This window comes from Sinocyclocheilus anshuiensis, unplaced genomic scaffold (assembly GCF_001515605.1).
Source record: "Sinocyclocheilus anshuiensis isolate Anshui unplaced genomic scaffold, SAMN03320099.WGS_v1.1 scaffold3274, whole genome shotgun sequence".
Lineage (NCBI taxonomy): Eukaryota > Metazoa > Chordata > Actinopteri > Cypriniformes > Cyprinidae > Sinocyclocheilus > Sinocyclocheilus anshuiensis.
In genome coordinates, this window is record NW_015537940.1 from 560,414 (window position 1) to 578,191 (window position 17,778).

Genomic DNA, 17,778 nt, shown 5'->3' on the forward strand with positions numbered 1-17,778 from the left:
GTTTGCTGACAGACACCAGTGTTTCCCACAGACTTGCAAATGCAAATTAATTCTCTGCCAGCAGGAGGCACTGTTGGAGCGGGAGATATAGTGGTTTCCCCGGTAACGGCTGTAATCTAATAAGCACTGTGCTCACAAACGCTACGTTATCAGGCATTACAGGAAAGGCGAAATGAAAATGACGCCGAAGCTTTTCTGAAGACGGTCGGTTCTTTTCAAAGATACATTCATATAAAAACATCCGCGCTGCATTTTAATTTTGAAACGTGCAGTGATCAGTTTATTCAACGAAGTAATAACTCAATGTATGGGAAACACTGGACACTGCTATAAGTCAAATGGCCAAGTGATAACAAAAATAAGAGTTCACACACATTACACAGCCTGCTGCTCATAACTGCTTAAGAGTGCACTGGCCATGAGCGAGGACATCGTGGATGCTATTGTCAGACCTACACACACATTTCACGAGGAAAGTTAACGTGCACATTATAATCAGCCCAGAAGTTTCGTCTGAATTGCATGTGTTTCTACTTTCACATGCAAATGACTTGTTGCACTTATGAATATGATAACTTTCCAGCATCAATTCTAGTAGGGTAAAGCGTAATTACGCTTTCGAAGCAGTCTGTTTTGCCCTGCCATCATTAGCTGAAACTGTGTGTGAACAAGAAGCGGCTGCAGAGTGCGAGTTGCTCCGTCTCTCACGCAGCCAGAGAGAGATTCTCCGGCGTTCCGCAACAACGTTTAGCTGCCCGCAGATGCGCCTGCCTATAAATCGGCCTAATTTGCCGCACAATCAGCCAATGCCGATTAATTAAAAAATGCCAAAATGTCAATCAACTATCGTGGGAGGGGCCTGTGCAGAACTACGTCATTCTGACAGGAATCTATGAACAGCCTGATTTGAGAAAGGGGATTTTAAAATAGGGATTTAAAAAAAAAAACACTGGGTGGATTTTTATCATTATAGGATGGATGTGTACACACACTTCCAACACACATTTATGTTCAAACAACTTGTAAAGTGAATTTTGCATCCGATGACCCCTTTAAAAACAGTAATACGATTGCGAAGCCCATTGGCCTCTGACCATCATGGCCTCCTAACCATCCCCATATCTGCTGTTTGGCTTCATCACTCTGTCTCCTCTCCACCAATAAGCTGGTGTGTGGAGGGCGTTCTGGCGCAATATGGCTGCCGTCGCATCATCCAGGTGGATGCTGCACATTGGTGGTGATTGAGGAGATTCCCCCTTCTATGTAAAGCGCTTCGAGTGCCCAGAAAAGCGCTATATAAATGTAAGGAATTATTATTAATAATTTATTAACATTAAATGTAGTCTTTAGCGAATCTCAAAGTTAATATCCATTTTTGTTTTGTAAGTTTGTAAAGTTTTGAAATCTAAATTCATTTGTAGCATTTAAATGGACTGATTTCAGTTTTTAGTGTTTTATTGTTTGTTTATTTAGACGAAATTGAAAAGAAACTGTAGTATTTGTCTCCGCATTGGACATGCAATCCTTCAGGCTCTGCATAGTGTGTGTGTGTTTCCTGATGTGTGTTTTGGTGAGATGATGTCCATGCGTTATTTATCTTTAGTAATACTCCCCAGCGATCTCCTCTCTCCAGAGATTTATCTGGGATGGTGAGACCTCCCGCCTCAGGCACTCTGACTTAATCAAACTTCAGCGGCTCAGCGATTAGACGTTCCTTTCAGGAGCTTCTCTTGGCTTGGGAGAAACTCAGTTTGTGCACATTTCCTCGTGGTTTGCATGGATTTGGTTTGTGTCTTTAAATAGATGCTAAGGAGAAGCCAAAAATGAGCATTTGCAGGGAAAGCTATAGCTAAACATATGCTGTATTATTCGAGGGTGACTTAAATAAGCAGCAATACTTGAGTACAGAGCTGTAAATGTTTAGAAGTAAGACCAAGCCAAGCTAGAGTAATAAAGTGTCTCTCTACAGTTAATCGAAGCACATAGATGCTGGAACGCTGCCTATGGCTCACTCAGATTTGTTTTGTCGTAAAAGTTTCCAGCATATTTTTTCCCCTACTTTTTTTCACTTAAGTTGTTTTTCTTTGGTTCTATTCAGTGCGCTCCTGGCTAGAGTAATGTAAAATGTATCAGCATCATGGACACAAAATATGAGTTTTTTTTAGAGAAGTTGTTGTAAAAAAAAAATACAGGATGGATGGTTTAGCTGTTAGCCCTTTCCTCCCCGATAGCCTCGGCGTGAACTCTGAGGAGCGAAGGGTGATCAGCTGGCCAGGGTTCTTATCAGGGTTTGCGCTTTAAAAGCCTTTGAGGAATGTTGGCAGAACGCCACCCGTATTCTGCTCGCTGCAGACCGTGGGTTTACAAGGACTGTGCTTGGAGAAACATTCTTGTGTTGAAATGCTGATCTACACTCTAAAAAATGCTGGGTTAAATACAACCCAGTGCTGGGTAAAATAGGGACAAACCCAGCAATTGGGCTGTTTTGACCCAGCGGTTGGGTTAAATGTTTAACCCAACCTTCTGGTTAGTAACCCAACCGCTGGGTCAAAACAACCCAATTGCTGGGTTTGTCCCTATTTTACCCAGCACTGGGTTGTATTTAACCCAGCATTTTTTAGAGTGTAGGATCAGGTTTCCTGGTCCTCTGCACTAGTTGAACTGTAAAGATTTTTTTTTTTGCATTGATCCAGACAAGGTGTACTTTGTGGTGTTTGCTCTGAAGTTGCGAAGTCCATTGCGCTTAAATTTATGATGCTTTAAATAGGGCTGTACGATAAATCGCATGTGATATTTAATGTGCATCTTGTCAGTAAAGCCAGTTCTGTAATCAGCGGTAAATCTCCATCACATGGGTGCTTTCACATGGAGCAGCATTTACTACACAGAGCCGTTGTTCACTGACAAGCTGCGCAAAACCACGTTCATATATGATCTGCGCGATTTATCATGCAGCCCTAGCTTTAAAAGCAGCTAATGAAGACTAAATGTAAACAGGATGCTAAAGAAATAGTTCGCTCAACAATGAAGGTTCTATAATTTTTAATCACCCTCATGTGGTTCCAAAACCATATGCCAAACAAAATTTATGAAGGCTGTTTCATAGTGACCTCCTCCAAAAATGGAGAAAATAGCACCATAAAAGACCATACAACATGTGAATTATGTTTCAGGTCTTTTGAAGTCACAAAGCCCGCAAAATTTTAAAATCCCTGGTAGCGATTCGGGCAGGCATTCTTCAGATTTTGGTAGCCCAAAATAAATGTAACTAGCCCGAATAAAAAAAGACTTCGGCTGAACTTCACTGCGGACAAATCACCATGATCAAAAATTCAAGTGATTGTATTTTTCTTCATAAAACGAGAGTAGGGTGTGCAACAGGTGACAAAACTTAAGGCTCGGATCATATTGCAGATTTTGAGTGACGGATTGGATCATTTTTTGGATGAGAAAAAGAAAAAAGGTTCTTTATTATTTAAATAACATATTATTTAAAGAACACTTTACTTCAATACCACAGCAAAACTAGTAGCATACAAGGATGGAACGATTCACTCAACTCACAGTGCGATACAATTCATGATACTGATTTCACAATACAATTTTCTCACAATTTTTTTTTTTATTTAAGACATGAGATTTAAGACAAATTATAAATGAAAAGGTGTGCTTTTATTATTTCCGAGACCAAATGCTGCATATTTCTTTGTGAAATTGAAATATGTCAAATAATAAAAACTAACTTGAAATTTTAAAGCAAATCCCAAATCAAACAAATAAATACAAATGAAAGACATATCTTCATATAAACAAAAGATTTGCCTGTGCTCTTTACATTTAAAAGGAGAGGCAACCACTGCATTATAATTGCACTTGAGATTTCTTTCTCCACTGTTTACATTCAGTTAAGACATAACCGACTGTGTTTACAAGAATACCTGCAGAGATGGTTATTTTGAGAGAATTTTGTGTGTATGTGTCCATTCAGTTGCAAGGATACGCAAAAGAGGAATCAATTCTGTGTTCGCGTGCTGTCTGAAACACGGGAAACAGTGTGCGAGTACCGAATTGAATTATCTTAAGCCTCTTCAAGTGCTTGAATGGTTTAAAATGCTTGAATGTTTAAGTCGGCAAGACTTAGAAACACGTGTAAATGACGTTGGTCATACAAAAGATTTGTGTGAAAATTTACATTGTTTAGTAATAATCTTCAATAATCGCTTCCAGTGATTTGTTAACCACAATGAGTGAATTGAACTACAGAGCAGGATCAGTCATATTCCTGAATTAATTGTTTTGTTCAATTTATGGAAAGGATGAACCGGTTCAGAGGAAAAAGCTAGCTCTAAAGAATAATTTATGAACTAGATTGAACCGGTTCTTGAATCTAACTCAGTGATTCGGTTCCAGTGAATTATGGACTTTGTAAAAATGTCAGTCTGTTCCTCACAAAATGACTTGAAGACTTTTTATCCTTTTTTAAGCTTAATATACTGGTCACTATAAAGACCTGTATGAAGATTCTTCAAAAATATCTCAAATGTTTTATGTTCCACCGATAGAAGTAAACAGCATATGGGTTTGGAGCAGCATGAGAGTGAGTAAATAATGGCAGAATTTTCATTTTTGAGCGAACTATCTATTTAAATGCCAGATTTGATCTTGGCTTTTCCACACTGAGCTTTGGATTTCACCCAAATCCAGTCTTTTGCTTTGAGAAGCTTTGAGAGTACAAGCAGAGACGATTTCTGTCCGGCACTGACCAGGTGATTCTGGTCTTCTGGCTGTCATTTTAAATCGAACAACAAGTGATAAAATGCTTTCTAAATACTTAATGTTTGTATAATTGCCACTTTTACAAACTCAGGCTGTTCATTATTACTTGAGCTATATGAAAGCCATTTAACAAATGCAGGTATAGTGCTGTAGAATTCGCCGAATTAAGAGGCCGCTCTACATGAGCATAACTAATTCACATTGCCCTGGAGGGGATTTGCAATATTAAACATGGCTGTTATTGGATCGATTTTTCTTTTTTGTAATTCATATTGCTGTCTGGTGACACAGGCAGTTGGAGTACTGCATTTCCTGTGTCTGCAGCCTGTCTTTATGCAAAGCAAAATGGGGCAAAAGACAGATAAAGAGTAAGGAGCATAGAGCGAAAGAGAGACTGACATGGAGGGAGATAAACAGAGACAGACGGACTGACCAAGAGAATAAGGAAATGCAGCGGAGACGAGACAGGCAGTAAGATTTGTGGAGACTCGGGTGCTGTCAGTAAGGAGCTGGCTTGAGCTAGTGTCTCATTCTCACACAGCAGATTGGAAGAGCAGATTGCGCTCTGAGATGCCCTGAGATTTGGGCAGCTTCCGATGGGGGATTTGTAGAGATTTGGTTAGAAATCTGCCCATAATGAATGTTAAGTGAAAAGCGCCTCCTTCATCTTCTCAGCAAAGATATTGTTTTCTCTGAGCGCTTGTTCTGTTAGTTTTGGCTCGGTGTCTAAGTGTCACAGTCCTGAGATGACAGTCTATAGCTTCATTAACTGGTATGTGCAGATCACACAAACAGACGTTTTATGAATGAAAAGGCCTCATTTGTTTGTCTGTGGAGACAATAGATGAGAACATGTTCTTCAGATGTAACAGAAACTTTGGTGGGAGTTTTTGTTTTTTTCTATGGCTGTCACGTTTTGTTAAAGTTTTGGCCACTTTTGTGTCCCACTTTTGTGTATTAATCATAGTATTTGTTTTGATAAATTAATGCTTTTTATTCAGCAAGAATGCATTAAATGCATCAAAAGTGACAGTGATTTAAGTATAGTAAGTAACATTTATAATGTTACAAATGATCTCTATTTCCAATAAATGCTGTTGTTTTGAACTTTCGATCCATCAAAGAATCTTGGAAAAAAAGTTTAATGATTTTCAGAAAAATATTAGCACAACCTTTTTTACCATTGATAATAATAAGAAATGTTTCTTGAGCACCAAATCAGCGTTTATCAGAACGTGCATTTTAAGAGTCTGTGTGTGTTTTCTTTTTTCATTGAAACTCCAAAATTGAGCAGTTATGGGCAACTCAAAAGTTTTATCAATTTTTGTCTTTGTTCTTAGGTCGGTTGTGGAATGTCACAACTTTCTTAAGCGATCCAGCACTTTACCCTCAGTTTAATCACCTGACTGCAGTCCTGCTGTCTGATTGGATCATCTTTTGAGGTAAGAACCTATGGGAAGAAGTTTGTTGATTTGGTGAAAGTCACTTGAACTGTTGTCACTGTTGTCAATGTCATTCCTACGCATTTGCACTTATGAAATTGCACTGTCGATTGATGCTCTAATGCAACTAATGCAATCTACAGCAATGACAATAAATTATTATTTGCACTTATGAAATTGCACTGTCGATTGATGCTCTAATGCAATTTCGTTGTTCTACAGCAATGACAATAAATTATTATATTATTATTATTATTGAACGATAGATTCCGTTTTCTCCTCACATCCTGCTCTTTTGTTGAAATTTGCTTGGTGAAGTATAAGTTGAGCCCCTCTGAAGGACAATGACTTGATTTGACAGAAAATTGAAATATCATCCAACTTCATTATTTTGGCTGGACTATTCACCCGAGGCCGTCACATGGGAGGACAACGTCTGTCAATTTTTAGAAGAATACAAATATAATTTAAAAGAAACATCTGACAATCTGTCAGACAATCTGTTTAAATGAAGTCTCACGGCGAGCAGGCGACAAACGTTAGAAAAGTATCACAGTTGGACAGGGTAACAGGGAGGTGGGCAGATTTTCAAACAAATCGGAAAAGAGAAACAAGCAGACGACTGAATCGGAGAGAGATCACTTAAGAGAAGACAAAACAGATGAGACAGGAGACTTGACATGAAGAGTGGGAAAAAATCTGCTGGAAACACGCATGCATCACAGCGCACCTGTGCAAGGCCCTTTTACTCATGCCCCCTGTCTACCAAGATATCCCTTTGAGATCAAGACACATCCCACAACACTGGGCGCAGGGCTGGTGGTGACAGGCTCTGTCGGTCGGCTGCGGGGAGCAGATGGCTGGCCAGATGCAGGGTTGCATTTGACCTTGGGCCCTGTGGAAGGCTAAACATCATAGGCATCCTCCGGCGCTTCTACCTTTCTGCCGCTCCATGGAGCCGCTGCTCCGCTCTGACAGCTTATGGTTGTTTTATTTAGATGAGCCATATGGAGGCATTATGTGCTCCATCGTTTAGCTGCTATCGCTATTCCCAGTGTAGTTTATCACCCATTGTGTATTCAAACAAAGACAAGTTCAAGTCCCCCAGACTGTCCGTGACAGTTGAGATACGCCATAAAATATGACTAATCGCATTCAGCTCTGCTCGGACAGAAAGGGGTGGCAGAATTATAATTGGGTTCAGCTGATGCAGACTTGATGGAAGGGATCTTTAGTAAGTCAGCAACAGCTTCATTTATAAGCACGTATGCCAGCTGCCATGCAATAGTTTACCCAGAATTATTCTCTCACTAAGGTCATTGCAGTGTTTCCTTCAGGGGAGCATCCGTTTCCTAATGGCTTGATGGCTTTTAGCACACTGTTACCAAGTGCAATGTCTACTGATTTATTACATTTTTTTTCATGTAAACACTTGTGGTCACAGATATGTGCCCTGTTAATGGTTCCAAGTACCCAGTCTCTTTCAGTCTCTCAGTTTTCCTCAATAACTCATTGAACCATTCATTCAGATTTTCACTTTCATTTCACAATAAGGAGTGGCGTTGACATCGTAAGAGATGCTGATAGATGTTTTTGGAACTCAGTACAGATGTTGAGGCCACGTTGTGCTCCTCCACTTTTGAATCTTCATTCATGTTCATCAAAGTACAATTTACTCTCCAATCTCAGAAGATAGCTGTTCAAACACTTGGTGATACAAAAGACAGAAGTGAGCTTATTTTCTTCATTTTTTGAGTTTTGAATCAAATAATTTGATGGCTTTCCGGCAGGCTCAAAAACAAGCATTCATTGTAACCTCAAGCCTACCTGACAATTGGAATAATCTTAAATGTCAATTCTGGCTCCACGTCATTTTTCCAAAAAAAAAAAAAAAATCTTCCTCTCATAAGAGGTTTATTTAAGATTCAAAAATAGTAAAAAGGGAGCAAAAAAAAATCTTCCTCTCATAAGAGGTTTATTTAACTACAGGGCAGCTCTCATGGTTTATCACTCTCATTAATGTCAGCACCTGCTGTAGCGGGGCTCTGTCTGTCTGCCCGCAGGCCCTGCAGCTGTGCACTGAGCTCAGGCAAACTGCCCATCAGTTCTGCTCCCTCCACCCTTCCACTCCACCAATAAGCATTTGGCTGAGATAGTTGTTAAAACCTTGCTAGAATCAGGTGCACTTGCTCTGTTGATTGTAAATGTGTGTTTATCATAAGTATGCACATTCCGGATACATTGGCATGAAAAATTATTAGCCTGATTTTTCACATAATTTCTACCTGAATTTATTTATGTATTCACAGTAAAAATATAGGCAAAGGAAACATGGAAAAAACATAATTTTTGTCATTAGGTGGTTTATTTAAAGGGACAGCCCAAAAATCTGTCATCATTTTCTAACTCTCATGCCGTTCGAAATATGTATGGCTGACTGGCTTCTGTGGAACACAAAGTTTTGATTCCCATTGACTTCCATTGTGTTTTCTGTCCTTACAGTTGAAGTCAATAGGAACCAAAACTGTTTAGTTACTAACATTCTTCAAAATATCATCTTCTTTGTTCCACAGAAGTCAGTCATAATAGTTTAGATGGACATGAGGATGAGTAAATTATTTTTTAATAATAATAAAAAAGTAATAAATTACCCATGTCGTCGCTGTGCAAAAGTAATTGCCCCCTTAGTCTTTGAAATTAAATTAGAGTCAGAGACTCTTAGTTGTGAATATTCCCAAAAGTGGTAAGAATTTCTCAAAGGGCACAGTGGCACCTCATCTGGAAAGCTTCAAAAGATCACAGAAAAACTTTCAAAGAACTACAGGTAGGGCTGTAAATCCTGAAAATCGCATTAGATTTTTTGCACAGCCCTAACTACAGGTTTCTCTCGCATCGGCTAAGGTCATGGTTTATGACTCCGCAATAGGAAAGGGACTGTGAAAAATAGACTTATGGAAGAGTAGCCAGGTGAAAAATTCAGCTCACCAAGAAAAACATCAAAGCTCACATCATGTTTGTTAAAAAGCATGTGATTATCCCAAGACCTTGGTTTATTCTATGGTCAGATGAGTGAAAATGTAAATAGCGAATGCAGCATTGAACTGGCTTTGTGGTTGACTTGGTATGTTTTTCTGTCTGTGGTGGCCTCTGTGACGTGGATTCACTCATATACTAGAGATTGTCGGAGCATCTGAGCATGGCTTGAAGCTAAAGTGAAATTGTGTGGTACAGCAGGACAATAATCCAAAACAAAGTCAAGTTGACATCTGAAAGACTGAAAAGAAATGGGCTCATATCAAATTACAGGTGCTGTTTGATTGCCGTTATTATTATTTAATGTTGTCTAGTCAGATATTAGATTTAAGGAGGCATTCTTTTTCCTCAGGGGTGGTGAGAGTCTGTGTTAGCCAATTTCACTTAATTAAATTTTCACTTCGGTTCCCTTTGAGCAGTATGTTATTTTGTTTGAAATGTTGCAACCATTTTGTTCTCCAAATAGACAATTGCTAAGGGGGCAAAAAAAAGGGGGCACTGTAAGTCAGTAATAAAATTGAAATTTGTAAATTCTGCAAACAGAATATTCTTTTCTAAACTTTATAAGAAGCTCATTGAGTTTTCAGATTGAGTTTATTCCTGTTTTGGTGTGCAGAACTGAATATGGCATTAAAGGGTCATGAAACCCCCCGTTTCAGCACTGGTTAGTTCTCTCCACAGTTTTAAGAAATGCTAAAAAAGTGGGCGTGGTGCGCTGCGCCACGTGAGTTACACTCACTAACTGAATGAATCGCGCTTGTGCCGAACTCTTTTTACAAAGCAAAAACAAACTCTCCTTCGATCCATGAACGTTTCTCTCAGTTAATGTATGCGATCTCACAGTCTAAAGCGTCTGTCATAGCAAATCAACACATGCTGTTGTGAATAATTAAGCGAAGCGTCTTCTCATAGGATAAGAACACGCGGTCTCATGAATAATTTAATAGACACCAACGCGTCATCGATGTACTATAGTCCTTTGCCACGTCACAAATAGTGACGTCAACACGATGTAGATTTTAAACCCGGAAGTTGAAAGTAATGCAAAAAAGCTTAAAATTAACCAGTTTTCTCCGATCGGATGCTAACATTGTCTTCTATGATGTGCAACACAAACACCTTTGCTAAAATCTCAGAAAAAGTAGTCTGGGGTTTCATGACCCTTTAAAAGAACAAGCAGAGTAGCAGGAGGAAGAGAAAAGGGGAGTCATGGACCAAAGCAGCGTTCCCCCTCCTTCTGTTCTTTTTCACAAATTGGTTTCTTAGGACCCGGTGCCGCATTACACTTTGTTTGTGCATTGTGTGTGTTTTCTGCTGCATTTAGTTTGTCTGTTAATCCATCAGCGCTGGCTAGGGCTGGACGATATGGCCAAAATTGATATCACGATATATTTCTTAATTTCGGTCGATACGATATAATTCCGATATCGATATGACCACTATTTATCTGAAATGGAAATCTTTTGTAACATTATAAATGTCTTTATCATCACTTTTGATCAATTTTAAGCATCCTTGCTAAATAAAAGTATTAATTTCTTTCCCAAAAAAATAATAAAAATTATACTGAGATATTGAATTATTGTCCAGCCCTAGCGCTGGCGTTGGGGAAAAAGCTTGGACATTTGGAGCCAGGAAGCACCTCCTGGCTCATCTTTGTCCCTTAATCCTGAGAGCAGCCATGCTGGTGAGATTGCAGACCCCTCAGAGTCTCTCCTTCTGGAAACGTCAAAGTCAGGCATTGGCGATTTGGAAGACAGGGAGGCGAAGTCTGCAGGGAGCCTTCATGCAGGTCAGCCCAAATCTTTAGCTGAGAGCCCCTGGTTCAGTGCAGGTGGATCTGTGGCCTGTGCTGAAGGAGGGAGAGGTGCTGTTAGGCAGATGGAGAGGGATTAACCTGCTCTACCACCACCACCACCCATCTTTGAATTATGAATGTCCCCTCTCTCTTTATGTCTGTCAGCACAAGGCAGGACTTTGAAACACAACCCTCTTGCACCCCTCTATGCAGTTGTGTGTCATAAAATACATTTTACTGTTTCTGTGAGAGTCAGAAGTAATTTCTTTCTTGTATACTTTCTATTATAGGTGGAGGGCGAACCAACTGTAGGCTAAAGCTGTGAAAATCCAGAAAGTGTAGGTGATATTTTTTACTAGATCACATTTTTTGAAATCATACAGTTTTGTGAGAATGTCTTGAATTAAGTGTATTTTTCTTATCACTCTGGCAAATAATTCTTTCTCGTTTTAAATATAAACTTCACAAAATGTTGTTACATTTTCAAGAAATTATTTAGGCTATAACTATAACAAAATTTGTATATTATTATTATTATTATTATTATGTTTTTATTAATATGTAATGTAATGTTTTTTATTATTGTTGTTGTTGTTTTTATGCATTATTATTATTATTTAATTATATCTTATTACACGGCTCTGTGGAATACTTGATTCTGATTGGTCAGTCGCGACATTCCGAGGTATGATATCCCTCAATAACAACCGGTAAATCTAATAACACAGGCTCATCCGGGTAACAGCAGTCGGCGCTGTACTCTTGCTTGAACTATTTTTTCTTGGTGGAAGCTTTGCGTTTGTTTAGCTAATAAAATATTAAAACTCGATTCAAAATGGTGTACAATTATTTAATTATGTCATCCTGGTATCACGGACTCGCTCTCGTTTCATACAAACGCAGCTGCTGCCATTTTGCTACAATTGTTTTGTACGCTGTAATGGATTATAAGAGAACTAACAAACTGGTAAGGTTTTAAAACATTTTCGTCTTAATTCTTTTATTGCCTTAATTATTTTTGTGGTGAAATGTTGTGTAATAAGTGGTTTGACTGCACTGTTTCCCTTAAATGTCCGTCTAGTTTGAATTTGCCGCTTGCTCGCAACTGCTGTCTTCATGGAAGCTTTGCGTTCAAATATTTCAACAATCAACTCAAATCAATATTTTGCGTCTAATTATTTACTTATGTGGCAAGTAGCTTCCGCTTCGCGTCGGGGTCCTGATTACCCTGTAGGGGTTTATTCTGAGATAACAACCGGCTGGATGTACATTATCCCGCTTATTACATGTTATATATAATATGTTATACTACCCTTTAAAAGTTGGGTCGGTCAGATTTTTTTTAAAAGTAGACTCTTATGTTCACCAAAGCTGCATTTATTTGGTAAAAAATACAGTAAAAACAGCAGTGTTGTGAAATATTAAAATAATGATTTTCTATGTAATTTATTCTTGTGATGGTAAAGCTGAATTTTCAGCAGCCTTTACTCCAGTCGTCTGTGACGCATGGTCCTGCAGAAATCATTCTAATACTCTGATTTGGTGCTCAAAAAAGATTCTTATTATTATCGATGTTGAAAATATTGATTAATAGTGTTTTATGTTTTATTATGTTATGTTATACTGACACTGATTCACTGGATCATGCGTGAAATCCCCTTGGTTTGTTTATTTTTAGAATAACCTTCTTGTTCCGCCTGAGGTAATATATGATAAAACAACTCATTTTATCAAACTGTAACTCTGTTACTCTTGTGTAACCAAGAACTTGTTCACCTTTAATAGTGGCCAAAAAGAAAGTTAGTTTTGGACCTGACGGCTCACTGTGATGTCGATGTTTGAACTCGTGTTGTGCTCAGGAAGTCAGGGACTCCACAACTGCTGCTGTGAGGATTCACAAACACAAAGGAGTGGCAAATTCATGAAAATGAAACGAATGAGGTTAATACAGCCTGTTTTATGCAGAAATCCTTGAGGATGACATTTGTTGTGTTGCACGATAATGTAAATGAAGAGGAAAGCCTTGCTTCAAGACGTCTCTGAGAGAGGCAGGCACTGTGTTCGTAGAAAAAACAGCAGGTCTGGGATCAGATTCCACCTTGTCTTCCCTAATCACAGACAGAATAGACTACAAAGCAAAACAGACCTAGAAATATCTCTCATATATAATGTTTCTTATTGTTAGAAACTTCATTAATACGGCACAATATATAATTCTCTCATTTTTATTGTCTTGGCGTAGTTTGGTGCCTGAGCTCATGGACTTGCTGTATTCTGTTTTCCAGACTCCGATCTGCCAATGACACGTGACCCTGGCTAAAAGCATTGAAGAATTGAGCCTCAGCCCTTTAGGTGCCAGATCTGTCTCAAAGACAGAAAGAGAAGACGTCTCATCACCATTCAGATTCCATAAAAGCAATTAGCTTAACGGCAACTGTGGTGACAAAGCTTTGGCTCACTTAGGAGATGTGAACCGCCCTACTGTGATTTACCTCAGACTGAGAGGACACCTTGGGAATTTAAGTTGGCATACTTTTTTAAAAGTTTGAAGTAAACAACTCTTGCTCATTAACTTTACTCTTGCCCTCAGTTACGCAATGGACTCTAACTAAATAGAAGTCTTACTGAAGACTGGTTGGGTTTCATTCTGCTCCCTAATTCCCTATGACGTGATTCAGGACATTGTGAACAAATTTAAGTTCTAGCGAGAGCCTTGATACTCTAAAGTTTGGGGCACTGATGACTCATTTACCTGTGACCAGGCTGTGTCACAATTACAAGGTTTGTGCATTAAATATATAGCTGGTATTTATCAACATTGTTGTCCACCTTCATTGTAGATGTAAAAAGTACACTGCCATTAAGAAAAATGTGCTTTTCTTGATTTTTTTAATAATGACAATTTAGACATTAAACATCACACAGCAAAGCACAAAATTATAACAATTTCAATAAAAATGCCTAAATTGCAGAACATAAATAAAGATTTGAGGATACACAGTATATTGGTGCTAATATTGCATATCCAATTGGTTATCTAATATACATTTGTAATATTAATACTAATAATTAAAAAATGTAAAACTTAAGTCTTATGCAAATTTAAAAATATAAATTCTTTAGTGTACAAAATGATGTCGTGGTGCCTGCATTAACTAGAATTTAAAATGATTTCTTTTTTGTGGTTTAGTGTTTTATTATTATTATTATTATTATTATTTCATAATATCAGACATTTATCGGGTATCGGCTTATGAAAATATAGCAGCTTATTGGTATTGTCCAAAACTTTTAATTGTACTTAAATTGTAACATTTAATTACTTTTACTTTTTAAATGCATTCATTTAATTTATTTATACATAATGGTATAAATAGTTACATTTTAAATTAATGTGAGCCTTTTAGCAATTAAAAGCCATGACATGAAAATAATTATTGGCTTATTTGTATCGGCTAGAATTTTAATATTGTTTCATCCCTATTCCCTAGCCTTTTATCTTCAACTAAAACACAAATTCCTTTGTAATATTTAAAAGTTTGCTTAATTGTTTACCTGTCATGCATTTTAGGGAATAGGGATGAAAGATCACAAAAAGAAATGACTTTAAATACTTAAGAAGGAGTGGTGACATTTCTAGTAAGTAAATATTGTTATTGCTGTAGTTTCATGGCAGGTGCATTCTGGGAATTTCTGGGATGTGAACATTTCTCTGCATTGGAGTGATCTGGACAACGGGACGGCCTCAAAAATGGCTGACTCCCTGAGCAGCACACTACTAAACTAGGGAGCGGATTGAGACGCAATGGGTGCGGGACGTATTCGGATCCTTTCCTTCTCTTCTAATTCTTTCTCCTTCATTTTCACTTACTTTCTCCTTCATTTGCTCTCAAGTCATTTGTCTCATTACTCTAATTAACAGAGCAGTTCGCCATCTTTGTGGGGGAGGCCTGACTTATTTAAAGGCCTGATTGTAATGAGGAGATGATGGTGGTGAAGGAGCCATTTATACAAGATGAGAAGGAAGGTGGTCTCGGCTATTTTGAGTACCAACCCATGCCCACAAAACCTGCCAATTAGCTTAAGTGGCCTCCCAGCGAGTTGGATTAGTCCTGTACCTTTCTGAGAGAGTGAGAAAAGCACTTTCTTATCCAAAAAAAAGTGTGAAACTTGGTTAAGCTTCCGTGCTCCAATTGCAGGTCTGGTTGCAAAATAGCATGTTACATTACAGACGCCCACATACAGATGTATTCTGTGTTGCGGTCAAGTGACTGTGCAACACGACTGCTGTTTTTCTGCGCTTTCTACCTGTTGTGTTGCAATGTACTTTTGTTCTGCCAAGCTGGCTGCCTCTGATAAGTTTTCTTCGCTTTTATTCTGTTCCATTTATTCTCACTTTGGCCACATTGTTTCTCTTTAAGGGTGCTACATCTTAAAAATAGCCAGTGTTTGTTTCGATCCCGTGTGTGAAATGCGTGGTGAATGTTTTGACCGGATTCCAAAAAAGTGGTTCCCACAGTCTTCGTGCCGCAGGCAGGACAGACAGCGTGTATCGATCAGGGTGTAAAGCGGGGTTTCGCCAGAGATTAATACTGTGCTCAGCAGAGCTCATGAAGTTGTTAACAGTGTGGAAAAACCGGTGTGATCAGCCATATTGGCAGCAAAGGGCAAGGCCACTGATTAAGTGAGTGAAGTGCGTTTCACAAGCTCACTCTGGTTCCCACATCAACTTTGTATCATGTCTGAATTCTTCCTCCAAAGAAAATTTAGTTTTGCTCCTGAATGAGCCTGTGTTGGGGAAGTAACAAACTAACTTTTGCATTTTTCAGCACTACTAACTTTTTGAGTAGTAAAGTTTTTTTATCAACAAGTAGCAGTGTGATGTGATAAAATGCTACAGATTCATAGCATTCTAAACCCCCCCCACCGCCACTTTTTTGTGAATATAAAAGTATTGTGCATGCACATCAGAGTATACAAATGTGCTCAAACATGCTTTATGATTTATGCCTAAACATGAAAAAGTCTGATTTGTCACTCAGATAGTTAATAATTTTGCTGGTTCATTAACTTGATTGATTAATTTATGGTCCTTTTGTAGTCCACGTTTTGTTGCTATATACAAAATTAGATTAGAATATTTGTTATAATAATCTTAAAAATTATATTTAGTTAAACACTTATGTTGGCCACTTTGTTCTTTTTTTCAGGTATGTAGATTTTGATGTTTTCTAGTTTTATTTATGATATGAAGTGTGTTTACTGATGGTATTAAGTTTTAAATTTTGTGTTGGTGGCATTAAGGGTAAATTAAAGGTGTGTTTCTGCCAAAAAAAATACTGCTCCAAGTTGCATAAAGAAAAAAGGAATCGACTAGTGAATCAATACATTGAAATGGGTCATTTAAAAACACTAGTTTAGTAAAAACTGGCATTTTTCCTGGCATTTTTACATTCTTTTTGTAGTGATACAAATGAATACAATATATTTTTGGAAAATAATCTTACAAAGTAATAATAATGTTTAGGCAATGCTGCTGCTTAGCCACTGTTTTTGTTTAATTTTAGTGTAAATAAATCTGTTCAGATGCCTTTTCAGATTAAACTAAAGGCACAGTGTTTCAGTAGCTTGTACTGTATCTAGTAGCTTGACTATTTTCAACCACTTTAACTTATTTGTATCTTAACAAACTACTCTTCAAAGTATCTTTCCCAGCACTGGTAGGGTCCAGGAGATAGATGGTTATACCAGCAAGTCACAGCAGAAGAGAATTTTTTAATAAGAAGAACATTAGTTATGAATCTTTATTTCAAGCTGCGTTCCTCATTGTCAGCACATTTGAAGGCTTAATGAATGCATATGTGTGGTGTCTGAAGCCTGAAGAAATTGTTATATATCTTTTTATTGGACATGAAAGGTCACCTTGAGAAAAGGAAATTAGATATTCATTTTTTTTCCCGCCTCTGCCCAGTGAATGTAGCTGACCTGCATTGGAGAGACGTGTTGGTGAGTTTTTAATCAGCATGGATATTTATTTATTACCCTCAGCCTGAAGCTAATTTACTTCATCTTATTCACTTTCCTGTTTCAGGTCATTTACATACAGCCCTCCCCCCAAGGCCTGCTGGGACAGGATTACTGTATTAATTGCTTTTCGGTATGATGGAGAACAAAGCAACCTTTCTCTTCCTCATATTCCAAGCGACCAATGCTAAGAAGTTTGCTGCAAATTAGCCACTTGGGACTAAGGTTGGGTACCGAAACCCGGTACCAATATGGCACCGGTACCTATGTAACTGGCATGTACTAGAACCGAATCAGAACGCAGATTTCGGTGCCTCATTTCGTCTTAAAAATTATATTTAGTTAAACACTTATGTTGGCCACTTTGTTCTTTTTTTCAGGTATGTAGATTTTGATGTTTTCTAGTTTTATTTATGATATGAAGTGTGTTTACTGATGGTATTAAGTTTTAAATTTTGTGTTGGTGGCATTAAGGGTAAATTAAAGGTGTGTTTCTGCCAAAAAAAATACTGCTCCAAGTTGCATAAAGAAAAAAGGAATCGACTAGTGAATCAATACATTGAAATGGGTCATTTAAAAACACTAGTTTAGTAAAAACTGGCATTTTTCCTGGCATTTTTACATTCTTTTTGTAGTGATACAAATGAATACAATATATTTTTGGAAAATAATCTTACAAAGTAATAATAATGTTTAGGCAATGCT

At 37.9% G+C, this 17,778-nt stretch overlaps 1 protein-coding gene across 2 annotated transcripts in view; it reads left to right on the plus strand.

Annotated features, from left to right (window-relative positions):
• The window catches only part of LOC107663405 (semaphorin-6D-like), a 173,899-nt gene that overhangs the window by 14,623 nt on the left and 141,498 nt on the right, over positions 1 to 17,778 (plus strand). The window contains exons 2-3 of one of the 2 annotated variants that reach the window (XM_016453628.1): positions 6,117 to 6,218; positions 11,340 to 11,391. The gene's annotated coding sequence lies outside the window, so the exon portion shown is untranslated. The remainder of the gene's footprint in view (positions 1 to 6,116; positions 6,219 to 11,339; positions 11,392 to 17,778) is intronic. The other variant, XM_016453637.1, reaches the window with a different exon arrangement.